Raw genomic sequence first — 12987 nt, forward strand, 5'->3', positions numbered from 1 at the left:
TAGAAAGTTACTGTAGGTTTTGAAATGGTGTCAAATGGCTGATTTGTGTGTTTTTGTTTAAATGCAAGAAAATGATAAAAAAAAAACTTTTTTCGTATAATCTCAAAAGAATTAAACGAAAGATGCAAAAAAAACTAGGAAAAAGGGTGATTTTGGGGTACTTTGAGGGCACCTTGAACATTTGAAAAACAATTATAAAAACAATTATTTTTCAACTAAAAAATTATTATAATTAAATTTGAGGTGCCTAAGCTAACAAAAAGTTGATTTTGGAGTAATTTGAGGACATTTCCCCTCCCCCTCCCCCCCCCCCCAAAAAAAAAATTACATGTAATTATTGGACTAAATAAGCTAATTAAAACTTCCAAATGCCTAATTAGTCATCGGGGGGGTGTCCGAGAGGTTCAGCACAGTGTCCCCAGATTTTAACCTTAAAATAAAGATTTTCCTTTCCATCTCTCAGGGAGGTGCGAGTGGAAAGTTGCGAATTCAGGGCCTGATTCAGAGCCGGACGCTCTGACCAGAGCGCTCGCTCTGAATCAGTGCCCTCCTACCTAGAAATGGAGCGGCCTCCTGGCCGCTCGCATAGCTGTGGGTGACCACCCACAGCATATGCGAGCGGCCAAAAAGATGGTCGCGATGGTCAAGACCATCGCGACCATCAGGCTTGCGACGAGACCCTGCGGTAGGGTCTCGGTGACCGCAAGCCCTGGAGTGATTTTGGCTCTATCAGAGCCAAAATCACTCCCACTGACATCACTAGTGATGTCAGTGGGAGTGATTTTGGCTCTAGTGACACTAGTGATGTCAGTGGGGCCAGACCCAGACGGTAGGCGTTCCCATGGGAACGCCTCCGTCTGGCAGCCACGCCCCCGGCACGCCCACCAAAGGGTGCGTGTTGTCAGTCACCATCGACAGCACGCCCCCTTTGGTGCGAGACCCGGAGCAACAGCTTGGATGTCGCTGTCCTGGTCTCGCGCATGCGCACGACGGAGCTCCCTCCGTCGTGCGCATGTGCATTGGGGTAACATCGACCCGCTTGCGAGCGTCCTGCGCTCACGAGCAGGTCTGAATGACCCCATGAGTCTGACTATCAGTGCGAGTTGCTAATTGGATTGCAAAATTAATTTGCTATGAGAATTTGAAGTGAAAATCGCAACTCGCACCTCGCACCTAATGGGATTGAACCCTATGTCTCTCCTGACACGCTGAGAGCGCTCATGCTGCAAAGTAGATCGCAATGGCTAGTTTATATACACGACCATGAAACAGAGTTTAAATGGTCCCAACACGCCTGCGTTTGCCCAGCCACCCCCAGTTACCTACCCCAAACTCTGACTACGTTACTCACTTTGCGGTGAATACTCTGTGCGAGCATAATCGTAATTAAATCAGCAGCAAATGCGCAGTGCAGCTTTCACACATGCACAATGGCTAACAATCGCTCAATCTGCGTAGACATCAGCATTTGCGTGCGGGTCTTAATCAGGATCATAGTAAGGGAGTGGAGTCTTGGGGAAGAGGGTGCTGTGAATGAGAAGGTACAATATGGCGAGGAAGATGACACAAGAGAGAAATGAATATTAAAACACAATAGATTAGCATGTACAGACACACGATTACCTGACATACTACCTTTTAATTCATTAGTCACATAAATATAATAAATGACTGTACTGTCAGTAATGGTGGAAGGAGAGTGATAGACACAGGATAGAATGGCAGACTGAGGAGTGAGATAGTACATCGGGAGTGGGCGGGTCTCTCTGCATCGTACACCTGCCGGTGTCCCAACCACTGCCCTAGCCAGGAAGCCTGAACCGAAGTACTGCTGCTCTACATTCAGCCTTCCCATCGGACCGAGCCTGCCCTGCCCGCACCCGCCTGGTCTGCTGTCCACCTGCCCTATCTCATACATTCTGGTGCAGCTGTGCATCCCCTGTACCCACCATACCGGGCGCTGTGCTGCACCCCCTGTACCCACCGGCCCGGGCACTGTGCTGCACCCCGTGTACCCACCGGCACTGACGCTGGAGCTGCACACAGGTACCGCGTTTCCACGATGTTTAGATGAGCTATGTATGGAGCAATGAGTTTGTGGATCAGCTCTCTTCCTTTCTGTGTGTTTGTGTGCTGATAGATAGACAGACAGACAGATAGATAAAAATAATATATACTTACTGCATTAATGATCTAGAGTTATTTGCTGTTGATTTATGTGCATGTGTCTTTTTATTATATCACTCTATTATTATTATTATTATTATTATTATTATTGGTACAGCAATAATGATGATATGTTTTTCTGTAGTTTCGTTAAAGTATATTTTAGTGTATAGGTTTGTGGATTACAATGAGGATAGGTACTACTAAAGGGAATGAAACAGCTGGAGCTGGATGGCTCCTATTCGTGGTGCATTAATACAGAAACAAATATTACAGCTTCGGGCCTTAAACCCCTTTTAGCCTCATCTTAAACACCGTGGCTAATTAAATCTGCCCCAACGTGTATTTGCAAGATCACCGTACAATACAGAGTTATATTTGTAATACCGCCAAACAACCTAGTGTTTTGAAAGAATTAGCTCCTGTCTAAAGTGTCCGGGAGCTAATTCAGTTGTTTTGGGCGACCAGCCCTGAGGTTTCACTTATTGAGAATTTCTGCTGGCACCTGCGTAAAGTAGGATTTTGGGCACGAGTGCCAAGCACGCTGTAACTGGAGCTGCTTAACACGAAAAAGGCGGCCGCCGCATTAGCTCCTCAAGCAATTGAATCGCCCCCCATGTGCAGTTGTGAGACCACAACACAATAAAGTGCATTTTTGTTAATTCCGCACATTAAATGATCCTTCTTCAAACATCGCTCGAAAACCCTACAAACAATATATTGCTCAGTGCATCCGGCTGTGTGTATACACAATATATAACTGTGAATGACGTTGTTCACAGATATATCGTGTTGGCTGTACCACATGGCAGATGCGATATATCTTGCAGATATATTGTGCGCATTTGCCGGTGTGTACGGGCGATTGATCGACATGTTATGATGGCCGCCGGAACCGCCTACAATGACATCACGACTGGGCAGGCAGGCAAAATTAAATGCCCGCCCAGTTATGTTTGGTCAGACATATTGAGCGGCCGATTGGTGAGTGTATTGGTTGGCTGGCCAACGGGTTGGTCAGGTGTATACCTCACATCAATTAATTTAATTCATATTCATTAATCCTTTACTTCCCTCAGTATAATTAAAACAACTCCTTAAGCTTAATTAACTACAATAAAAGTAATAACCCTTTCAGCTTAACACTATTACAGTATTAACCCCTCCAAACAAATAATGAGGCCCCCCCCCCCCCCCCAGTACCTGTTGCCTGGTCTGATCATCTTCTATCTGAACTGTTGTCACAGTGATGCTCCTGGTCTTCTATGTCCTTTTGAAGTAACCAATGTTTTAACAACCGCTGGAAACCAGGTCTCTGCCAAGACCGTGGTGCCGCCTTGTGAGAACTGGGGGAGGAGTCACCAGAGCGGGGGGGGAGACGGGTGCGGGAGCACAGGGGAAGAGGAGGAGGTCAGCACCACGGAAGAAGAGGAGGGCAGGACCACCAGGGAGGAGCAGGCGGCACCACAGGGGAGCAGGAGGCAGGGGCTGTACATTATAAGAATAGGCTGCACGGCCACTGCACGGAGGAGGAGGTGTAATGTGCGGCCTTTTAACCTGGCGGGCCGCCACTCCTCTGTCCTACATGAGACTGGAGACCCTCTCAAATGTTTGCCACCCTTGCCCCACTCCCCACTCCCCGTTCTGGCGCACCTGAATGGGTGTGGGCAAATTGGATGATATCCAGCCATTCAGCACCTGCCACTCTTCGCATGCATGCCGGCGTTAATTACGCCAGTATGCATGAAGAAAAACGCAAAGGACAGCTATGACCAAGAAGTCCCTCTGGCGTCCTTCTGCACATGCCACACAGCCGAAATACATCAAAACAAATGTGCTGTATAAAAAGCTCAGAGGAAGGGTCTCAGTGTTTGGCTGCTAGAATGCACAGGTAATGCAGGTAACAGGGCTGAAGTAGCTGTTATGTACACTAAACACAGAGTTCAAAAACAAGCCAACGGGATCTAGTCACTAAGCCTTGGAGAGTGATAAAGTACCAACCAATCAGCTCCTAACTCTCACCAGACTGTGGGCCTGATTCAGCAGTGCACGCTAGTCCGTTCCCAGCTTGTTGAAGTGGCTGCTTCGGGGGAGCTTATGACACGATCCGTGCTGAATCACGTCATCGTGGCCCTGCCACTCGCTACACAATGCCGGTAATCTTTGCATTGAGTAGCGGGGGCGGGGCCGCGATGAGGTGATCGCATGGCCACGCCCCTGTCCTGCCCTTGAAATTGCATCATGCCCCCCTCCCCCCACCGCTGTGTCGAGCTGGCCGTCTCCTCCCGGAAGAGGCAGCCAGATTGTCGGCATGTATGCTGCAGATCTTCATCCAGGAGCTGGATGTCAACAAGGATGCATCAAACAGAACTGCGGGTAAGGGGACATGAAAGGCAGGGGCCTGGGGCACCAGCGACTGAGTCTGGGGGGCAGATCTTTGGTGGAGCAACTTCCTGGAATGTGATGCAGTCGGCAGTAGACTGGACATTGTGGGATTTGTAGTCCCACCACAGTGGCAGTCTTACAGTATCTTGACTTAAACTCAGTCCTCAAAGCCACCATATCAGGTGGTTTTCCCCTCCATTAGGGGTATCAGTAGGGCTCCCCACCCCATATCAGGTGGCTTTCACCTACATCAGGAGGACTCTGAGCCTCATGCTAATTGCACCATACTGGTCACTATCTTATCTGTGACTAATGCATACCGATGTGTCCACATACATCTATAATGCATGAGCTCCGAGTGATGCCGCGTATCCACTTATAGACATACAAAGGAGAGCATGAATGCGACATTGCAATCTTGCTGTTGTTTGTATGTCTAGTGATGTACCTAGACTGGACATTTACTCGTTCAGTCCAGGCACATCCATCCTCCCCTCTGGGATCGTCAGGTTGACCAGCATGTACGGGCGATGATAGATGGCAAAGACGACCAGTGGGCACACGCATCGCTGGTCATTTTTGGCATTTACATGCCCGATTTCCGGCGATTGCACTATAACGACGTCGTTATCATGCAATCGCCTGTCAAAATCGCCTAGTGGATACCCGCCTTGACTCGGTAGCGCCAAGCATCTTTTCGTGTGAATTTTTCCCTTCAAATGCGTCTCATTCACACAGTGCTGCGAATAGGATGCACCAGCAGCTTCTGCATGCCTATATTCTGTGTATCTGCATGTGTATCTGCATACCTATATTCTGTGTGCAACTGCGGGTGTATCTGCATGCCTATATTCTGTGTGCAACTGCGGGTGTATCTGCATACCTATATTCTGTGTGCAACTGTGTGTGTATCTGCATGCCTATATTCTGTGTGCAACTGCGGGTGTATCTGCATGCCTATATTCTGTGTGCAACTGCGGGTGTATCTGCATGCCTATATTCTGTGTGCAACTGCGGGTGTATCTGCATGTAAAATGCTACATCACTGTGTCAGAGGCTATGACGGGGGGCACCCAATTATAACTTGCCTACGGGCGTCTGGGATGAATTTACGCCACTGCCCCCCGTGTTTGAAAAATGACAGGAACTGATTGGTTGTTACTTTATCTCTCTCCAAGGATTAGTGAATAGATCCCAAAGGGCCTGATTCAGCAAGGATCGCAACTGCGATTACGCATGCAATCGGGCGATTGTTGCGTACTGCGCATGCATATGTAATGCAGTGCACGTGCGCGAACACTCCTCTGCGAACGGGACTGCGATTGCAGAGGCTATGCAGACCCATCGAAGAGTGATTGACAGGAAGTGCCGTTTGGTGGTGGTGACGGGGGGTCGGCAAAATGCAGACATGTCAGTGCGTTGGAACGCCGTTGCAGGGGCGTGCACAAATTATCCACTGCGATGCCCTACGCAGCCTGAGGCCTCACTGCGTGTGATGAGGTTAGCAATTCCTGAGTATGGTCAGAGCTTGTGCAAGTGTGCGCGAGGCTGCGATGGTACTCGATGTTACCGATGGTTTCCCAGTCTTGCTAAATATTATGGATGTGTGTAAGGTAAGGTGGGCATCCCTATGTAGTGCTGTGATGGCATAGTGATCGCAGAGGATTAGCATACTATTGCAGTGAGACTGCGTGCGTAATCTCTATTGCATTCGTAGTTGCGATCCGTAATGAATCAGGCCCAAAGTCTGCTATTCCTAGGGTTGCTAATATCCCTTAATCAGGAACACATATGAATTGTGGCTGATTAAAACCAGATGAAAATCAGAGTTTAAAGCTGGCCACACATCTAAAGATTATCTGTCCAACCAGCCAACTAGTTGATTGGTTGGAATGAAAATCTGGTAACGTATGGAAGTAAATGATGATCAGCAATTTGCTCCTAAATGCCAGAAAACAGATAAAAATGGTCGTTAGACAAGTTTGTTAAATGTTTCAGCTAAACAATTTGTTCAAACAACAGTTTTTGTCCATTTTCCGGCATTTGGGAGCAAATTGCTAATTGTCATTTGCTTTCATACCTTACCAGATTTTCATTCTACCAATCAACTACTTGGCTGATTGGACAGATAATATTTAGATCAGCCAGCCACAGAACATGTGCAATTCATATGTGTTCCTGATTAAAGGGATATTATAGCAACCCTGGGTATTCCAAAAGTCCACAAAGTTGGGTACAGCAGCATGTGCAAAAACAGCAGTGCAGGCACCTAAACAATAACTTCAGCCAATTTTGATGCCCAAGTCATCTTTTACAGGGTAAGAATTAGGAATATTCAGAGGCAGCTGGAGAGTTGTGAGCACAGACTGATCATCCCAGGAACAGAGGAAAAACTGACAGCTGTATAATTACATCTTGAGAACACTCAGGGAAACCTGAAAGCTTATCTCTTCTTTTAATGAGTGGAGGATATTTTCAGTTGTACCCATTTACCCTGCTAAAGTAGCCCACACATCAGCAATCTCAAAAAAACTATTCACAGTTTCTGTGATTTTCTTCCCGGTTTAAAGATCCCCCAATCCACCAATATGCGCCCATACATTACAGATATTTTTCAGTGATTTGCAGATCATTTTCAGCAAATCACAGATCTGCACAATCTTGAAAGGCTCATCATTATTTTACTAGTAACAGACGGCAAATCAGCTCAAGGTCTCTGGTCTATAGCCCCGATTGATCCCTGAAAATGTTGGACAATCTGATTTAGGGGGAGATTTAATACAGCTTGAAGAGAGATAAAATTGGAGATAATAGCACCAACCAATTAGTTCATAACTGTCATTTTGCAAACACAGTCGGTAAAGTGACAGGAGCTGATTGGTTGGTGCTATTTATCTCCAATTTTATCTCTCTCCAAGCTTTATTAAATCTCCACCTTAGAGATTCCGATCACTTTTTGGAATCGACAATCGGTGAACCCTCCTACATTGCTAATATATTTGTTTGGTACAATCGTTTGCAAAACGCTGAATTGCCCTAATTAATTGGAGCATACTTGCCAACTCTCCCTGATTGTCAGGGAGACTCCCTGACATAGTAGCAATCTCCCTGACTCCCTGAAGATTCTAGCAATCTCTCTGATTGTACCTTACCCCCCCTATGAAGCTGTTTTATATATATATATATATATATATATATATATATATTTAAATAACAGAAATCTATGCAATCAAATGGGATTATTAGTATCATTTCCCTGCATTGGTTATAAGGCACAATGGGCTCAATTCAGAACCATGCGCTAGATGCATACGCTCGCTCAATGCATATGCAAATTCGGCTAAGTGACGGCACGGCAGACGATCGCACTGCAAGGCATAAGCACGCCCACTATGTCTCGGCGTGCGATCGCCCTGTGTATGCAGACGCCCACCAGCCTGTCTTAAGACGCCCACTTGCGCACGTCATCTCCAGGAAGTGTATGCAACCATCAATACATCGAGCCCATCAGAAGCGATTGCAGCGCTTGTGGTTGACTATACCCTACCGCAAGCACTGTGAGCACTTCAGTGTGAAATACAACCAGGTGACGTGTACTATGAAGCTGTCTGTTAATTATGCACGCCTCTGAAAAGGCGTTAAGATGCTCAGGCACACCTGCGTTCGCACCTCCACTCCCCCGTTTCTAGTGGGCTGCCCCTGTCACCACCCACAAACGGCTTCTCCTGTCACTCACTCTGCTGGGCTGTCTATGCACAGCGAGCGAACGCCCTCCCGAGCTTTGGCACTGGTTCGCGCACGCGCACTGCGATGTGTACGTATGCGCACAATGCAAAAATCAGCCGGCTACGAGCGAACACATCCTAGCGAGCGAGTCTGAATCAGGTCCAATGATCCATATGGCTACATGCATTTTCTGGAAAGTATTAGTGTGTATTCATCAACAAGTAGATCTTACTAACTGCTTTGAGGCTCATTTACATTTGGATGTAAATCTATTTTATGGCATGCCTCTCAGGTACAGCAGTACATGCCCACTTTAATGCCATGCTTATAGGTGTTGCTTTCACTAGCGAATGCAAGGGGGGTTTCTGAGTACCCAGAAACCCCCCCCAGACAAACTGGAGAGCAGGCACCATCTTCTTAAGCCCCGCCCCCTCATGACAAAATGCCACAATTCGCAGGTCAATCGGGAGGAGGCAGAGCCCATATGATGTGATTCCATTAGAATCACATCATTTGGCTCTGCCCCATCCCGATTGACCCATGAATCGCTGCATTTTGGCGCTCAGGGGGAGGGGCCTAATGACATGGTGCCAGCCTGCTAGGTCCCATCAGGACTACCACCCACAGCTGCTGCAAGGTAAGTGTGTGTGTGTGTGTGTGTATATATATATATATATATATATATATATACACGGTATATATGTGTGTGTGTGTGGAAATCCAATAATCCTAGATTATAGAATGCTCTTTGATTTCCTTTCCAGGCCAAACCATAAATGTTTCTTAAGCACTTCTTTCTCCATTTATGCCCAATGAATTTATTTTTGGCTTTAATCACTGGAATATCCTGAATTACACCTCTGGATCTGGTTCTTCCTGTTTGTCCGTTCTAGGTGAGAATGTCCTAAATAATTGGGATGTCTGTACCTGGCTTGTACAGCCGTGATAAATTGTATTTTTGTTATCTCAACATCACCCTTTGCGGGCGGGGAGGAGCTGCCTCCAGGGGGTTTTACCATATGTGCTGTAGACTATTACAGCCAGTGTCTTTACAGAAATGTAATGATGGGATTTCTCACATCTCACTAATATAGACATTGTTTTCTCAATCTGTGCCTACGTAATCTGCCTAGGTGACATGACAAGTGACACACAGGCTTGTCTTCAGTAAGCCGCGTCTCTACCGATATTTGAAGTTCTTAAATTTTTTTTTTTTTAAACAATTTTTATTGAAATACAGTGAAACATTTTTCAAAAAAAGTTCATAACCACTGAAATATCTTCAGTATAATTTGAAAAGGCACTTGTCAAAAATAACAATATATTTTGAATACAATGCTTCACATTGTTTTACAGAAAACAAACACAATATCGGTGAATTATAAACTGAATATATACAATCGTAAATATTAATAACAATTAAATAATAATGATCTTGGCCGCGATTCCATTAACAAAAATAAAGTATCAACACTGATCCCCAGATGAAAAACCCACCAGCACCCCACTAATTAATCTAATAAAATTGGTTGGTCCTGCGCTGCTAGTCTGCTAAATAGCACGTTGAATTTTTAATACTGTGGTGGACTGGTAATCTTACTGGTAATTGCAGGGTGTTTACGTAAGACTCCCAGGTCATAAATAATTTTTCTGCTCTCATATCCCTAAGCAAAAGCATTTCTATCCAATCCATCTTAAATAGGAAATTAAGGTTATTGAGAAACAAAGATATTTGGGGGGGGTCTGCAGCAATCCACCTCTGTAAAATATCTTCCTCCCTGCAGCACTAAGTGCTAGCAAGAGTTTGATCCATGTTTTTGTTATTCTAAGATCTGGATTAATAATCCCTAATATTGCCCATTCCGGAGTAAATGGTACGTAGTTAATCAATTTCTTACATTTTAACCACAGCACCTTTTTTTATATCACTAAGGGGCCTATTTATCATGGATTATCTGCAGGATATCCTCCACAAACAAGCATTTGCTGGGGTACCCGCAAATATAGACCTATGGGGGCTGCTTATTGCAGAATTTACAAAGCTTTGGAATGCAAAGCACTTCGAGGGCTTGACACTGGTAGCAAATGCCAAATCCAGATGACGTTAGCTGGAGAGGGTTTGGTAGGCTCCCTCCCTGGCACTATCCATGTGTGATCAGCAGGTCGCATGTTGGATACCCCTGTGATGAAGTTGCCCATGGGTCATTCCATGTGGAGTGGATAAAATATAAAATTCTAGATAAAGGTTGGCATATATCTCAGACTATGGGGTCTATTTACTAAGCAGTGTTAGGAGACAGAGTGAAAAGTGATGTCATGCTGGCCATACACGGTGCAATGCACCGTGTAGTGCGACTGCCGATCCGTCAGCAGACGGATCGTGCTGTCACTTCCGGCATTCGTGCGGTCCCCGCAGACCGCACGATATGCCAGCTCCCCTCTCCACCATTTGAATGGGATCGTACATCGCATCCCAGGTCAGATGGTTTTGCAGGAAGACCTGGGGATGCGACATACGATCCCACGGGAGCGCGCAGCGCGATATCAGATACGATATCGTGCCCATACACGGCATTATATAGCACCTATATCGTGCCGTGTATGGCCACCTTCAGTGATAAGGTGCCAGCCAATCAGCTCCCAACTGTCATTTTTCAAACACAGCCTGTGAGATGACAGTTGGGAGCTGATTGGCTGGCACCTTATCACTTTTCACTCTGTCTCCTGACACTGCTTAGTAAATAGACCCCTATATAGTTAGTTGATATCATGCAATAGTAGCCAGGGCCGGATTAAGGTCTGTGGGGGCCCCTGGGCAACAAACGTGTGGGGGCCCATATATATATACATACAGACACAGTATACATATACATATATCCATTACTTACTGCTTCAGAGGCAGGGAAAGGCATATTAACTAGCAACAGCAGAAGGGGGCGGAGCCAAATGCAGGGGGCGGGGCTTATTCGCAGGCCGCCGCTCAGAAGAAAGAAAAAACAAAACACAAACAGTTCATCTTGGGGATTGGGGATGGGGACAATGTGGGGGGCCCCCTATGTGTGGGGGCCCCGGGATGACCACCCCTGTCACCCTCCCTATAATCTGGCCATGATAGTAGCAAGAGTATGGCCTCAAAGTGGTGGGTGCAACTGTCACCAACTCCGCAGTGCACAATCAGCAGGTGGGGATGATCTTCAAAATTGGTCCACTTGACATGGAATGACCCCCATAGCAACCAATAAGCATCTGCCTATCATTTTATACAATGTACTTGATAAATTATAGGTAGAAGCTGATTGGTTGCTATGAGTAACTTGTCCACTTTCTCCACTGTTTTTAGAAGTTTAATGCATTTACCTCAGGTTTGTTAGGGGCCTATTCATCATGACATTATCACAAGTGATAATTATGTTTTAAACTAGCTGAGAGTTTAAAAAATCTTTTGGAGGCATTCATCATGCCTCCCTAACAAAAGTATCACTTCTGGAAAGCTGCTCTTTTTGCAGAGTCAGCTTTTTGGAAAAGTGATACTTTCTCCATGCAGTTGAGGGATCCATAAGGAATTCCTCCTCCCCCCGCCCCCCCCCAGGGGCCCCCGGTGATCCGCCCCCAACGCGGGTGTCCATAAGGATATCCTCACTGCATCTGCGCTCCCCCTCTCTATTCCCCGCTGTCATTCACCCTCTCCCGTCCCCCACCCCCACTCCGGGGCCTCCCCGTGTAGATAGCAGCCAGTGAAGATTATCGGGGGCTGTACGTCATCTCAGGGTGGCGTACAGTTTCTCAGTCAAGTTCCAAAAAATAGCATATTCTGAACTTGTTTAATTTAATAGTTTCTACACCCCGATACTTCAGTATGTTCACTATGGAAATTATCGATGCACATTTGTAACCAGGAAATATCTGTAATATCTCCTGCGTTACATGAATGATGAATGGGTCTGACACTTAAATTATACAAAAGTAGGTGAAAATTTTATTTTTCACCTGCTTTTGTATAACTTAAGTGATGATGAATAGACCCCGTGTGGGCATCTGCTATTTTTTTTTTTTTTTACTGCATCTGCTACTTTGTTGTGCTGGAGAGCAATGGCCTTTTTCTTGTAGCGTACATCTTTATTCTTCTCCCCAGTGTTTCCTCCATGGTAGGCAGAAAGTGATGACGTCATCACTGTATTCTGCAGACCCTGCCTGGCCTCAGGGAGACTGCTGAACTCTTCAGGGAGTCAGGGTGATCACAACTATTTCACGGAGTCTCCTTGGCAGTCACAGAGAGGCAGCAAGTACAGTATCTTTTACATTAATCTGTAATGTTTCTTATTAGGCGCCCAAAATAGAGTATGACACCTCCTATAACCTTATGTGTAGTTTAGCAGGATTACATTGAATTTGCTCTTCACCATGTATGCATGCTAGCATAATGTTAGGCCCTTGTTTTCATCAACCAGTATATCAGTGATTACTTCTACTCCTTGAATTATTTCGTGAACTTTTTTGGTAATATTTTAAGTGCAGATGTGATTCCAAATGGTACGCAGGGTCAGTGCTACCATTAGGTAAACCTAGAGATGCCAAGGTTTAGGGGCGGAAGAAAACACTAATGGGTAGATGCAAAGTTGACTACAATTCGGCCGCTATTACGCTCATATTGCGTGTATGGAGCTAAATGCAAATATTTGCCTGTATGCTGAATTGGACACCTCTATATGG

General features: G+C 45.7%; 1 protein-coding gene across 2 annotated transcripts in view; it reads left to right on the forward strand.

Moving 5' to 3' along the window:
* Positions 1 to 1765: 1765 nt before the first annotated feature.
* SCNN1B (sodium channel epithelial 1 subunit beta) overlaps positions 1766 to 12987 on the forward strand; it is a 76102-nt gene continuing 64880 nt past the window's right edge. The window contains exon 1 of one of the 2 annotated variants that reach the window (XM_088451899.1): positions 1766 to 2046. The gene's annotated coding sequence lies outside the window, so the exon portion shown is untranslated. Of the gene's footprint in view, positions 2047 to 6780; positions 6870 to 12987 lie in introns of those variants that run through there. The other variant, XM_088451900.1, reaches the window with a different exon arrangement.

The sequence above is a fragment of the Taudactylus pleione genome, unplaced genomic scaffold, assembly GCF_031769625.1.
Source record: "Taudactylus pleione unplaced genomic scaffold, aTauple2 ptg000032l, whole genome shotgun sequence".
NCBI classification, from domain to species: domain Eukaryota; kingdom Metazoa; phylum Chordata; class Amphibia; order Anura; family Myobatrachidae; genus Taudactylus; species Taudactylus pleione.